This window comes from Ranitomeya variabilis, chromosome 1 (genome assembly GCF_051348905.1).
Source record: "Ranitomeya variabilis isolate aRanVar5 chromosome 1, aRanVar5.hap1, whole genome shotgun sequence".
Lineage (NCBI taxonomy): Eukaryota > Metazoa > Chordata > Amphibia > Anura > Dendrobatidae > Ranitomeya > Ranitomeya variabilis.
Genome location: NC_135232.1, coordinates 486820642 through 486834245, shown reverse-complemented (window position 1 = coordinate 486834245; position 13604 = coordinate 486820642). Strand labels below are relative to the sequence as shown.

Here is a 13604-nt window from a genome sequence, read left to right as displayed (position 1 = left end):
TGAGGAGTCACATGGAGCCAATGCAAAAAATTCAGATGCGTCCATTACATGAAAACATTTTCAGTGATCAGCATCCATGTGCTCTTAAAATGATGCTGTTGATGTTTGTTTTCCATGTACGCTTTCTATCTATGTTTTTTATAAGTGTCTAAGAGGTAACAATTCTCCTTATGGAAAGTGACATACCTGATATGACCAGTGTAAGAAGACTTATAGGCCATGCAATGCTCCTCTGGGGAATTGAATAAGCAAATTGTCTCTTCAGAGGGGAAGAGGACTTGAACTTAGTGCCACCTGTTGGAAGTAGCAATCCTAAAAGTTAATATCGACCCTTCAATGAGAATTGCCACATGACATGTTACCTTTTAGACCCCAGTCAGAGGTTTCTCATGTCATGATTCCTCTGTTCAGAGTGTCTGGGACTCAGTGATGGACAGCTCTGTTATCCTATCCTGTGCTGGGGCATGCTGAGCTGTCGGTGCTTTGATAGACAGCTCGGTTTATCTATCTAAGACTGGAAGGTGCAGAGATTTCCACAGGTGCTCCCTGTTCTTAGTAATTGTCCTGCTATGTAGGTGAGCAGTCTGGCCCAGATCACTGCCAGTCCAAAGTTTATTCTAAGCCTGTGCTCTCTGGTGTGTGGCACCTGGTCCCTGCGCTGTAAGTTCTGACCTACTGCTGCTGACCTTTGACTATGTTCAGACTACTCACTTGTTATTGCCCCTTTGCATCTGATATTCTGCTGCTGATCTTTGGACAGTGTTCAGATTACCTGTTTGTTATTGCCCCTTTGCATCTGATATTGTGCTACTGACCTTTGGACCACGTTCTGACTGCCCGTCTCTGTTATTGCCCCTTTGCTTATCTGCTATTTTTTTTTTATTATTATTATTTGACATTTTTATAGCGCCATTTTTCCATGGCGCTTTACATGTGAAAAGGGGCAAATATAGACAAGTACAATAAACATGAGCAAAAACAAGGCATACACAAGTACAGAAGGAGAGAAGACCCTGCCCATGAGAGCTCACAGTCTACAGAGGATGGGTGAGGATACACTAGGAGAGAGTAGAGCTAGTTGTGCGGTGGTTCAGCAGACAGAGGATCACTGCAGGCTGTAGGCTTGTCACAAGAGGTGGGTCTTCAGGTTCTTTTTGAAGGTTTCCGTGGTAGGCGAGAGTCTGATGTGTTGGGGTAGAGAGTTCCAGAGTAGGGGGGAAGCACGGGAGAAGTCTTGGATGCAGTTGTAGGAAGAAAAGATGAGAGGGGCGCAGTGGAGGAGATTTTGAGAGGATCGAAGGTTGTGTGTAGGTAAGTACCGAGAGACCATGTTGCAGTTGTATGGAGGAGATAGGTTGTGGATGACTTTGTACATCATAGTTAGGGTTTTGAACTGGAGCCTCTGGACAATAGGAAGCCAGTGAAGGGCTTTGCAGAGAGGAGAGGCTGGGGAATAGCGGGGAGACAGGTGGATTAGTCGGGCAGCAGAGTGTAGGATGGATTGGAGTGGTGCCAGAGTGCTAGAGGGGAGGCCAGGGAGTAGGAGGTTGCAGTAGTCAAGGCGGGAGATGATAAGGGAAAGCACTAGTGTTTTTGTGGTTTCGTGGTCAAGGAATGCGCGGATCCAGGAAATATTTTTGAGTTTGAGATGGCAGGAGGAGGCAAGGGCTTGGATATGTGGCTTGAAAGAGATGGCAGCGTCGAGGATCACCCCGAGGCACCGAGCATGCAGGGCTGGGGAAAGTATTTCTCTGGTATTCTGACCCTGGCATGTGACCTGGCTTACAACTTCAGATTTTCCCTTGGTTTACTTCATGCTCTTTTGGTATTGACCCCGAAACGTCTTACTTCGCTGACTCACAGCCTGTCCGTGGGTTGTGACTAGCGTCATTATCTCATGCAGACAAATCAAATCTCATACTTTGAAGAGGTGCAACACTCTGCAAAACATGCCTGCAATTTTAGATTCTGGTGTGTCCTTTATCCTAAGTCATATGGTAAGGCTTGCTAAAGGGTTGATATTGACTTTTAGGATTTCTACTTCCAATAGGTGGCGCTAGAATTCAAGTCCTCTTTCTCTTTGATGAGGCAGTTTGCATATTTCACAGATAAAACATCTATCCATTATAGTCTAGAAATATGTTCACACATCTATTCTTTCTGGCGGATTGATTTTCTACAAAAAAAATGATAGTCTTTTGCCTGATCCGATTTGCAGATCAAACTCACCCATTCAAGTGAAAAAAAAACAAAAACAGATAGCACTCAGACACCATCCTTATGTCATCCTACTGCTGTTCGTTTATTACTATGGAATGGGTATGAGAATTTTTTTTTACATAGGAGAAAAATGGATGCCACACTGATGGTAAAAATGAAAACTGATCGAAAAGGGATTTAGCAGATTGATAAAAATGGTCGGTCTTGTCCCATACCCCGCAAAAACCTAGATATCTGAATGAGGCCATATTATTTGGCACATAGGTAATATGAATAATGCATCTTAAGCATTATACATTTTAATACCAAGTTATTTGTGAATTAACCAATATGTATTTTCCTAACTGCAAGTTTCAACTCTAAATTAGGCTCTCTTCTGCTGTAACTTTTTGGCAGTTATCATGCAGCAACCTCGACCCACCGCAAGAGTGCAATTTTCTAAAGGGATGAAAAATATGCAAAAAAAATCCCTTATCCAATGACAAATTTTCCAACTTCAGAAAATGTGATATACATAGCTCCCTTCCTCCAAAAAATCCAAATATCAGGTGTATTTTCTTTAACATTAGATTCAAGTATAATATAAATATATTATTATACTAAGGAATCTATCCCATTATAGGAAACTTTTTTTATTTTTAAGACCTTGTCATTACGGAGGTGAGACGGTACTGATCCTCCATAGAACATTTCTGGGCTTAAACTTTAAATCAAAAAGTAAACTTCATCCATAAAAATAAAAAGTCTTCTGTAATCTTTGATAAGAGGAGATACATTAAAATAGCTTCTAAGTAAAAAGAGATTGCTGTATTTGCATTTTCTTTATAGATAATCTGTTTTAACGAACATACTTGTCCTGAAAGTACGTTAAGGATGCCAATTAACAGGAGGAGTTTTGCTATCCCGCTGCACAATTGTCAGCATTTTTAAGCGGGTTTCTTTTTTAGCATGTGGCGGTCATTAATTACAAACCTAAAATTAAATAATAAGGGAGACGATGGCAAATTGCCAATACTGTCCTCAGCTTAAGTGCCAGATCTTTCATATCTTTGTTTTTCATATTTCAAAAGCTCCAGCAGATGTCAGTAGACAGCCAGGACTCGGCATTGTAGTGTCTCTGCTGAGACCTTCAGAACATCATTCTGCTGCCACAGACCTTCCGAAAACTGTTACACAGAATGGACAACACCTGCTATTGCATTCTGCATTGCTAACATCACTTTATTACTAGCTTGGTATATAAAATGGAGGTAGTCTGAATAAATCAGTAGCTAAGGTAGCGAATTGGGGGTTGCATGCCAAAGTGCCCTATATGGTACACATGATGCAAAGCAGAACATCAATTGTCTAGTGATTTAACCCCATAATGTGTGAAGAGCCAGTATTCTGATAGGCACTTGGATCTTTTGAAAAAAAAAAGTACTGTATATATACGTATATTTAAATATATGGTGTGCATATATCTATATATAACAGTATATGTGTATTTATTATGTAGGAAAGCAGGTTGTAAAGTTTTGGATAGGATGTATGTGTCAGCACAGTGATTAGCCTTGGAGGTGTAAGTCCCCGAGATGAGGTTTTAGCAACAATAGGTTGCTGAGAATTTTATAATGGGACTGGATTTTGGGTCCGGGTTTTAGGAGCAAAGAGAAGAGCTTGGGTGGGAATGGTCGCTCCCATATCTCCAGTCCAGGTTTTCCAGGTGCTTTATAAGACATCTGAGCCTGTTCAGAGCTGTCTGTGTAGGAGGAGAAAAGGACCTTATTGTGTTAATCAGTCTCTACCAGTGGAAGAGAGTGGACTTTATTCTAAGCAGGTGTGCCCATATCTGCTATGGGAACAGGTTTTTTTTCTTTTTTCACACCTTTGTGTAGAGAAAAGGCTGTTTCCATTTGCGAGCCATGATCATTTATGGATTTTTAATAAACCGCTCACTGGACACTACATCTTCATCCCTGTGTGTACTCCACTAGCTGCCAAAGATCGTGACTTCCTACAATATATATATATATATATATATATATATATATATATATATATATATATAATATGCACTGCTGAAAAAAATAAAGGGAACACTTAAACAACAGAATATAACTCCAAGTAAATCAAACTTCTGTGAAATCAAACTGTCCACTTAGGACGCAACACTGTTTGACAATCAATTTCACATACTGTTGTGCAAATGGAATAGACAAGAGATGGAAATTGTTGGCAATTATCAAGACACACTCAATAAAGGAGTGGTTCTGCAGGTGGGGACCACAGACCACATCTAAGTACCAATGCTTTCTGGCTAATGTTTTGGTCACTTTTGAATGTTGGTTGTGCTTTCACACTCGTGGTAGCATGAGATGGGCTCTATAACCCACACAAGTGGCTCAGGTAGTGCAGCTCATCCAGGATGGCACATCAATGCGAGCTGTGGCAAGAAGGATTGCTGTGTCTGTCAGCGTAGTGTCCAGAGGCTTGAGGCGCTACCAGGAGACAGGCCAGTACACCAGGAGACGTGGAGGGGGCCGTAGGAGGGCAATAACCCAGCAGCAGGACTGCTACCTCAGCCTTTGTGCAAGGAGGAACAGGAGGAGCACTGCCAGAGCCCTGCAAAATGACCTCCAGCAGGCCACAAATGTGCATGTGTCTGCATAAATGGTTAGAAACTGACTCCATGAGGATGGTCTAAGTGCCCGACGTCCACAGATGGGGGTTATGCTCACAGCCCAACAACGTGCAGGACTCTTGGCATTTGCCACAGAACACTAGGATTGGCAAATTCGCCACTGACACCCTGTGCTCTTCACAGATGAAAGCAGGTTCACACTGAGCACATGTGACAGATGTGACAGAGTCTGGAGACGCCATGGAGAGCAATCTGCTGCTTGCAACATCCATCAGCATGACCAGTTTGGCAGTGGGACAGTAATGGTGTGGGGTGGAATTTCTTTGGAGGGCCGCACAGCCCTCCATGTGCTCGCCAGGGGTAGCCTGCTGCCATTAGGTACCGAGATGAGATCCTTAGACTCCTTGTGAGACGATATGCTGGTGCGGTTGGCCCTGGGTTCTTCCTAATGCAGGACAATGCCAGACCTCATGTGGCTGGAGTGTGTCAGCAGTTCCTGCAAGATGAAGGCATTGAAGCTATGGACTGGCCCGCCCATTCCCCACACCTGAATCCGATTGAACACATCTGGGACATCATGTCTCGCACCACCCACCAACGTCACGTTGCACCACAGACTGTCCAGGAGTTGGCGGATGCTTTAGTTCAGGTCTGGGAGGAGAGTCCTCAGGAGACCATCCGCTGCCACATCAAGAGCATACCCAGGCGTTGTAGGGAGGTCATACAGGCACGTGGAGGCCACACACACTACTGAGCATCATTTCCTTGTCTTGAGGCATTTCCACTGTTGTTGCATCAGCCTGTAACTTCATTTTCCACTTTGATTTTGAGCATCATTCCAACTCCAGACCTCCGTGGGATATTGGTTGTGATTTGCGTTGATAATTTTTAGGTTTTATTGTTCTCAACACATTCCACTATGTAATGAATAAAGATTTACAACTAGAATATTTCATTCAGTGATATCTAGGATTTGGGATTTTAGTGTTCCCTTTATTTTTTGGGGCAGTGTATATACACATACACATGATTAGGGCCTTAGCCTAAGTGGTGTCCTGTGCAAAATTACTTTTGGTGTCCCCAACCAAGTGATTTTTTTTCCCCAGGAGCTCTAAACAAATTAATTTCAGCTTTCTTCAGTTTTATTTTTCCTGACCTAAAATGACCTACATACCTGTATTGTACTATAAACTGCTCTGAATATGTGGTATGGAATATGCACCTCAAAACCACAATCCATCACATCTAAACTCACTATTAACAGGGTATTATGCCATATCCACAGGATATTACATAATGGATAGTACAGTTAGGTCCATATATATTTGGACAGAGACAACATTTTTCTAGTTTTGGTTATAGACAATACCACAATGAATTTTAAACAAAACAATTCAGATGCAGTTGAAGTTCAGACTTTCAGCTTTCATTTGAGGGTATCCACATTAAAATCGGATGAAGGGTTTAAGAGTTTCAGCTCCTTAACATGTGCCACCCTGTTTTTAAAAGGACCAAAAGTAATTGGACAGATTCAATAATTTTAAATAAAATGTTCATTTTTAGTACTTGGTGGAAAACCCTTTGTTGGCAATGACTGCCTGAAGTCTTGAACTCATGGACATCACCAGACGCTGTGTTTCCTCCTTTTTGATGCTCGGCCAGGCCTTCACTGCGGTGGTTTTCAGTTGCTGTTTGTTTGTGGCCTTTCTGTCTGAAGTTTAGTCTTTAACAAGTGAAATGCATGCTCAATTGGGTTGAGATCCGGTGACTGACTTGGCCATTCAAGAATATTCCACTTCTTTGATTTAATTAACTCCTGGGTTGCTTTGGCTTCATGTTTTGGGTCATTGTCTATCTGTAGGATGAAACGACGACCAATCAGTTTGGCTGCATTTGGCTGGATCTGAGCACACAGTGTGGCTCTGAATACCTCAGAATTCATTTGGCTGCTTCTGTCCTGTGTCACATCATCAATAAACACTAGTGACCCAGTGCCACTGGCAGCCATGCATGCCCAAGCCATCACACTGCCTCCGCCGTGTTTTACAGATGATGTGGTATGCTTTGGGTCATGAGCTGTACCACGCCTTCGCCATACATTTCTCTTTCCATCATTCTGGTAGAGGTTGATCATGGTTTCATCTGTCCAAAGAATGTTCTTCCAGAACTGTGCTGGCTTTTTTAGATGTTTTATAGCAAAGTCCAGTCTAGCCTTTTTATTCTTGATGCTTATGAGTGACTTGCACCGTGCAGTGAACCCTCTGTATTTACTTTCATGCAGTCTTCTCTTTATGGTAGATTTGGATATTGATACGCCGACCTCCTGGAGAGTGCTGTTCACTTGGTTGGCTGTTGTGAAGAGGTTTCTCTTCACCATGGAGATTATTCTGCGATCATCCACCACTGTTGTCTTCCGTGGACGCCCAGGTCTTTTTGCATTGATGAGTTCACCAGTGCTTTCTTTCTTTCTCAGGATGTACCAAACTGTAGATTTTGCCACTCCTAATATTGTAGCAATTTCTCGGCTTGTTTTTTTCTGTTTTCGCAGCTTAAGGATGGCTTGTTTCACCTGCATGGAGAGCTCCTTTGACCGCATGTTTACTTCACAGCAAAACCTTCCAAATGCAAGCACCACATCTCAAATCAACTCCAGGCCTTTTATCTGCTTAATTGAGAATGACATAACGAAGGGATTGCCCACACCTGTTCATGAAATAGCCTTGGAGTCAATTGTCCAATTACTTTTGGTCCCTTTAAAAACAGGGTCGCACATATTAAGGAGCTGAAACTCCTAAACCCTTCATCCAATTTTAATGTGGATACCCTCAAATGAAAGCTGAAAGTCTGAACTTCAACTGCATCTGAATTGTTTTGTTTAAAATTCATTGTGGTACTGTCTATAACCAAAATTAGAAAAATGTTGTCTCTGTCCAAATATATATGGACCTAACTGTACATGCGGATCTCAACGATGGGACCCGCATCCATCTGGAGAAAGAGGCACTGCTTAGAGGTGATATAAAGTCCTCCTTCACACATGAATGGGAATTCTGTCACCTCTCTACTGACAGCGGAGCACGTCATGGTGGGATCGGCATCTACTATTCATTTCTGGTAAATCCTATGGGTAAGCCATAAATGTACAGGATGGGAATGCCAGATAAAACATGATGTAGCTGGGGGCTCTGCTCTGCATTTTCTCAGTGCCAAAAAGGCTAAAATGTAAATATTAAGGGGGATTGTGCAAAATTAGAAGAAAATCTCTGCTTTCATGCATAATCAAACAAAGTCCAGCTCACCATGGTCGACATCCTTGGAGACTCGGAGCACGGAACCGCTATGTCAGGGCATGGAAGAATCAAGGAAATGATGAGGAATCCAGCTCAACGAGATAGTGAAAAAAAGCTTTTCTTTATTCACTTGAAAATTGTGTTCAGTGAAGGATAAAAACATCAGCAATAACAGAAAATAAAATGTGATATCAACGCGTTTCTGGTGACCAAGCACCCTTAGTCATGATATCCCATGATAACCCCTGGATTCCTCATCATTTCCTACATAATACAGTGTCCGCGGGTTACATCTGACCTTACCGCTAACTTCCACTGGCCTGAACAGGCTGTGTTGCCGTGTGAAATACACATGACAGGGGCGCTGTTATAGAAGAACTTTGCCATGTTTAACCAGTCTGGGCTCACACCAGTTTGTAATGCTGTAAATACATTTGCAGGAAATCTGTAAAACAAATCCATGACGAATCATGTGGATATTGGGGAAGATTTGTCTCTGACTTTCGTGTGTTATGATAAGAAAAAAAAGTCAATGATTTGAAATCCACAGAAAAATATACAATGCATTGTACATAATACACCTCAGCTGCTGCACAATCTCATTGTACATCTCAGCTACTGCATAACCACATAATACAGAATTCAGCTTCTGCAGAACCTCATAATACACTTCAGCTGCTGCAGAACCTCATAATACCCACCCCAGCTGCACCAAACCCTTATAATACACACCTCATCCACTGCAAAACAGCATAATAGAAACCTCAGCTGCTGCTGCAGAAACACATAATACACACCTCAGCTGTTGCAGAATATCATAATACATACCTCAGCTACTGTAGAACCACATAATACACCTCAGCTTCTGTAGAACCACATAATACACACATCAGCAGCAACAGAACATCATAATACACACTTTAGCAGCTGACGAACTTCATAATACACTTCTCAGCTGTTGCAGAACCATATAATACACATCTCAGATGCTGCAGAACATCATAATACACACCTCAGCTGCTGAAAATCATCATAATACACACCTCAGCCAGCTGCTGAAGAACCTCATAATACACACCTCATCTGCTGCAGAACCTCATGATATTTCTTTGCCACTGCAGAACCACATAATACAGACTCCAAATGCTTCAGAATCTCGTAATACATACCTCATCTGCAGAATCACATTATCCAAACTTCAGCAGATTGGAAATACAGAAGAATAACATTGGAGCACATTGCTCTTATAATTTTATTGGTTCAAAAGTTTAAAAGAATTACCCTAGACAACACTACAAGACAAATATGACAGTACAAAGACAGCCAAACACAATAGACACAATAATGTCTAGGACAGAGGTCCCCAACCTTTCTGACCTTGAGAGCCACATTTAGCTATGCAAGAGGGTCGCGAGCCACATCCAGCTACTGCCTCCCTCACAGCAGTGGCAACCAAAGCCCCCATTACAGGTATAATGATAACCAAAGCTTTTCCACACAAATTACCACAAAGCAGTATACCAAGATCCAGGGGTTCCCACCACACCCCACCACATTCAGCATTCTCCCATCACGCACTCCCAGCACAGTCACATCCATCTTCGAGCACCTCCTTTGACCGGTAGTATAATACTGTCTCCAGCGTGCCATACTTAAATTATCTCTAAACCCCCAAAACCAGTAGATGTGTACCCAAATCTGCTCTTCTGTGCAGGGCAATTCACAAAGCTCACTATTTACTAAATCTGGAGCTAATGCACCAAGCTGGCCGACAGCCGCGAGCCACAATTCATGGGACCGTGAGCCACATGTGGCTCCCGAGCTACAGGTTGGGGACCCCTGGTCTAGGACATTACAGCAGTGTTCAATTCCCTACTGTTACTATCAGCCAGTCTCTTAATAACAGCTGTTTCTCTGCAGAGAATGGGTGTGGCCTCACTCCCTCTTCTCAGATTGGCTGTTACTCACAGAGGGGGACCTGAACACTGATGTGCAGCATAATTACCCATACAGGATGGGAAGCAGTGAGGAGCAGCTGCTGTCACACAGAATTAAAGGTTTTAAATATAAGAGAGCTGCACTGGGCATCTCATCTTTATAGTGTTTGAGGGCAGGTACAGTACAATTTTGTTTTATCTCCCCATAGTACCCCTTTAGCTTCAGTGACCTCACTGTCACGAAGTTAACGCAACAGTGTGGAGCCAGAAGACCACAGCGTCTGAGAAGAAGCACCTCTCCTTCATTTTAAATGTATTTGTTCCTTCTGGCAGAACAGGGGTTAATCGACCATGTTGGAAATCCCTGTACTAACAGCTGTGCTCAGTTAGCCACTCCTTTTCCCTTTATAATCTGGGCTCTGATACTAATCCTTGTCAGAGCTAACTTTATTACTGCATGGCTAACGGAGAGATTGGAGTTTGTATGAGGAGAGTTGGAGGAGTTATTAGTGACTGTTGCTTGCTTTGTATGTGTGGTAATTCTTTATCCTCTGTTTTGGATTATTCCCCTACCTTCACACCCCGGTGCATTCCTCTGTTATATGTGAGTGAATATTTTGTATGACTGGAGATTTCTGTTAACCCTTTCGTGCTGCCTTGTTTGTCGGGTTGATGTTCTACGGTACACAGTAGCACCCCCTCTTCCCTGTGTGGGAGAAGAGAACAGATGGAGGGCTAACTCAGGATGTAAGGCAAGGGCAGGGGCCCCGGCATTTTTGCCACCTGAAGTATCCTGGGGAGCAAGGCGAGCTAGGGCACCCCCTAGTGCTAGGGACAGGGAAGGAGCCCCTTGGGTCCACCGACAGCTATCTCATGACACTCACATTTTCTTTATCATCACCAGGACAAGTCTGCTGGTATACAGATAGTGGGATTGGATAAGATTGCCACCAATATAAGGGGAGGTGATTGTGACAAATAAATTCTCTGTCTTGAGTCTAGATGGGTTTTATCTGTTAAAGGAAATTTGTCACCACATTTGAACTAAGTATTAATATGAGCATACAGGCTACCTGTCCTACCTGTATGTATGACTATGGGGGTACATTATACTTTATGAATGACTTTTGGGGGTGCATTATATTATATGAAGGGTATGGCCTGTGTATTATACTATGTGGAGGACCGTGGGGGATGCATTTTACTGCAAGGGGGCCATCATACTCTAGTTACGCCACTGTACACAAAAGAGTCCTTCTGCCAAAGTTTGAGAAGGAAAATCTGCATGGGTAAAATATGGTACCAGCACAGTGTCTGGGCAACATGTAGTGCAAATGGGCCACCCAACCCCTGGAACCTCCCAACACTACTTAGGCCATGTGCAGCTGAACCTGCTGCACATGGGATATGTCCTCCCTTGCCCAAAACGCTAAATATAGGTGTTTAAAAATTTAAGCTAGTCCAGGACTTCTGACAATCCATGCTATTATGTGGTGGAGCCACACCTACAGCAGTGTGACTGACACCCCAGCAAGTGCAGGATGGAGGAGATGAGGGGCGACATAGTTTTTAATCACATACGTATAGAGTTTAGGTATAATATAGGCATCATTATAGTGGCTATTAGGAGGCTGATAAAGCGTTGCTTTTACTGTTAAATAATTATTGCAGGTTCCATTTAATTGATGAAAAAAATGGGAAATTTGTAAAAGAAAATTTTGATTTGTGTCACCTCATTCTGAGAAATCTAACATATTTATTTTTCTGTTGTTTTGCATGGTGAGATGACGTATTGATACTATTATTGGTTGAACTAGATGGTTTGATCTCTTTTAATTGCTTTTTTTTTGTGGGGGGGGGGTCTGTTTTTTTTCCCTCTTTCAGCATTTCTGGTGACATTTTTTTTCTTATTTTAACAGATAAGCATTACCAGAATATATATACACTAGATGGTGGCCCGATTCTAACGCATCGGGTATTCTAAAATATGCATGTCCACGTAGTATATTGCCCAGTGACGTAGTATATTGGCCAGTGACATAGTATATTGCCCAGTGACGTAGTATATTGCCCAGTTACGTAGTATATTGGCCAGCCACATAGTATATTGCCCAGTGACGTAGTATATTGCCCAGTGACGTAGCATATTGCCCAGTTACGTAGTATACAGCACAGAGCCATGTAGTATATTGGCCAGTTACGTAGTATACAGCACAGAGCCACGTAGTTTATTGCACAGCGACGTAGTATACAGCACAGAGCCACATAGTATATTGCCCAGTTACGTAGTATATTGCCCATGCCCAGTTACGTAGTATATTGCCCAGTTACGTAGTAATTTGGCCAGCCACATAGTAATTTGGCCAGCCACATAGTATATTGCCCAGTGACGTAGTATATTGCCCAGTGACGTAGTAAATTGCCCAGTGACCTAGTATACAGCACAGAGCCACGTAGTATATTGCCCAGCCACGTAGTATATTGCCCAGCCACGTATGTCACAGGTTAAAAAATAAAAAATAAACATAAACTCACCTCCCGAGGGGCCCCTTGTAGTTCTGTCGCCTGTGTTCGGGTCAGGCAGCAGCTTCCGGTCCGAGGGTGTGATGACGTCACGGTCACATGACCATGACATCACGGCAGGTCCTTCTCGCGCAGGGCCTGCGATGACGTCACGTTCACATGTCTGTGACGTCTCGGCAGGTCCTTCTCGCGCAGGCGCGTAGGGCCTGTGATGACGTCGCAGTCACATGACCTTGACGTCATGGCAGGTCCTTGTCGCACACCAACCTTAGCACCGGAACCTGCCGCTTGCATGGACCGGTCACCGGAGCGTCGGAAAGGCGGCAGAAGGTGAGTATATAATGATTTGTTATTTTTTTTAAATTATTTTTAACATTAGATGTTTTTACTATTGAGGCTGCATAGGCAGCCTCAATAGTAAAAACTTGGTCACACAGGGTTAATAGCGGCGGTAACGGAGTGAGTTACCCGCGGCATAACGCAGTCCGTTACCACTGGCATTAACCCTGTGTGAGCCGAGACTGCGGGGAGTATGGAGCGGGCGCCAGGCAGTGACTGCAGGGGAGTAGGGAGGGACTAATCAGACTGTGCCCGTCGCTGATTGGTCATGGCAGCCATGACAGGCAGATGGCGAGACCAATCAGCGAATGAATATCCGTGACGGAAGTTGCCGACAGAAAGACGGAAGTACCCCTTAGACAATTATATATATATATAGATATAAACAGAAAATCACATTGTATGATTTTTACATAAATCAATTTAAGTACATTTAACTTGCAAAATGTAGACAAAAATGATGTTCGAGAGAGCCAGAAATATAAGAGCCAGAAATTTTGTTTGTAGGTGACCAAATGCTTATTTTCCACCAAAATTTGCAAAATAAATCTTGCCAAATCAGACACGGTGATTTTCTGGATTTGTTTTCTCATTTTGACTCTCTAGTTGTGGTCTACCTATGAGGTCAATTACAGGCCTCTCTCATCTTTTTAAGTGGGAGAACTTGCACAA

General features: G+C 42.9%; 1 protein-coding gene across 1 annotated transcript in view; it reads right to left on the bottom strand.

Annotated features, from left to right (window-relative positions):
• Positions 1-13604, bottom strand: part of TRIM14 (tripartite motif containing 14) — a 99145-nt gene that overhangs the window by 62107 nt on the left and 23434 nt on the right. The gene's annotated exons all lie outside the window — the stretch shown is intronic.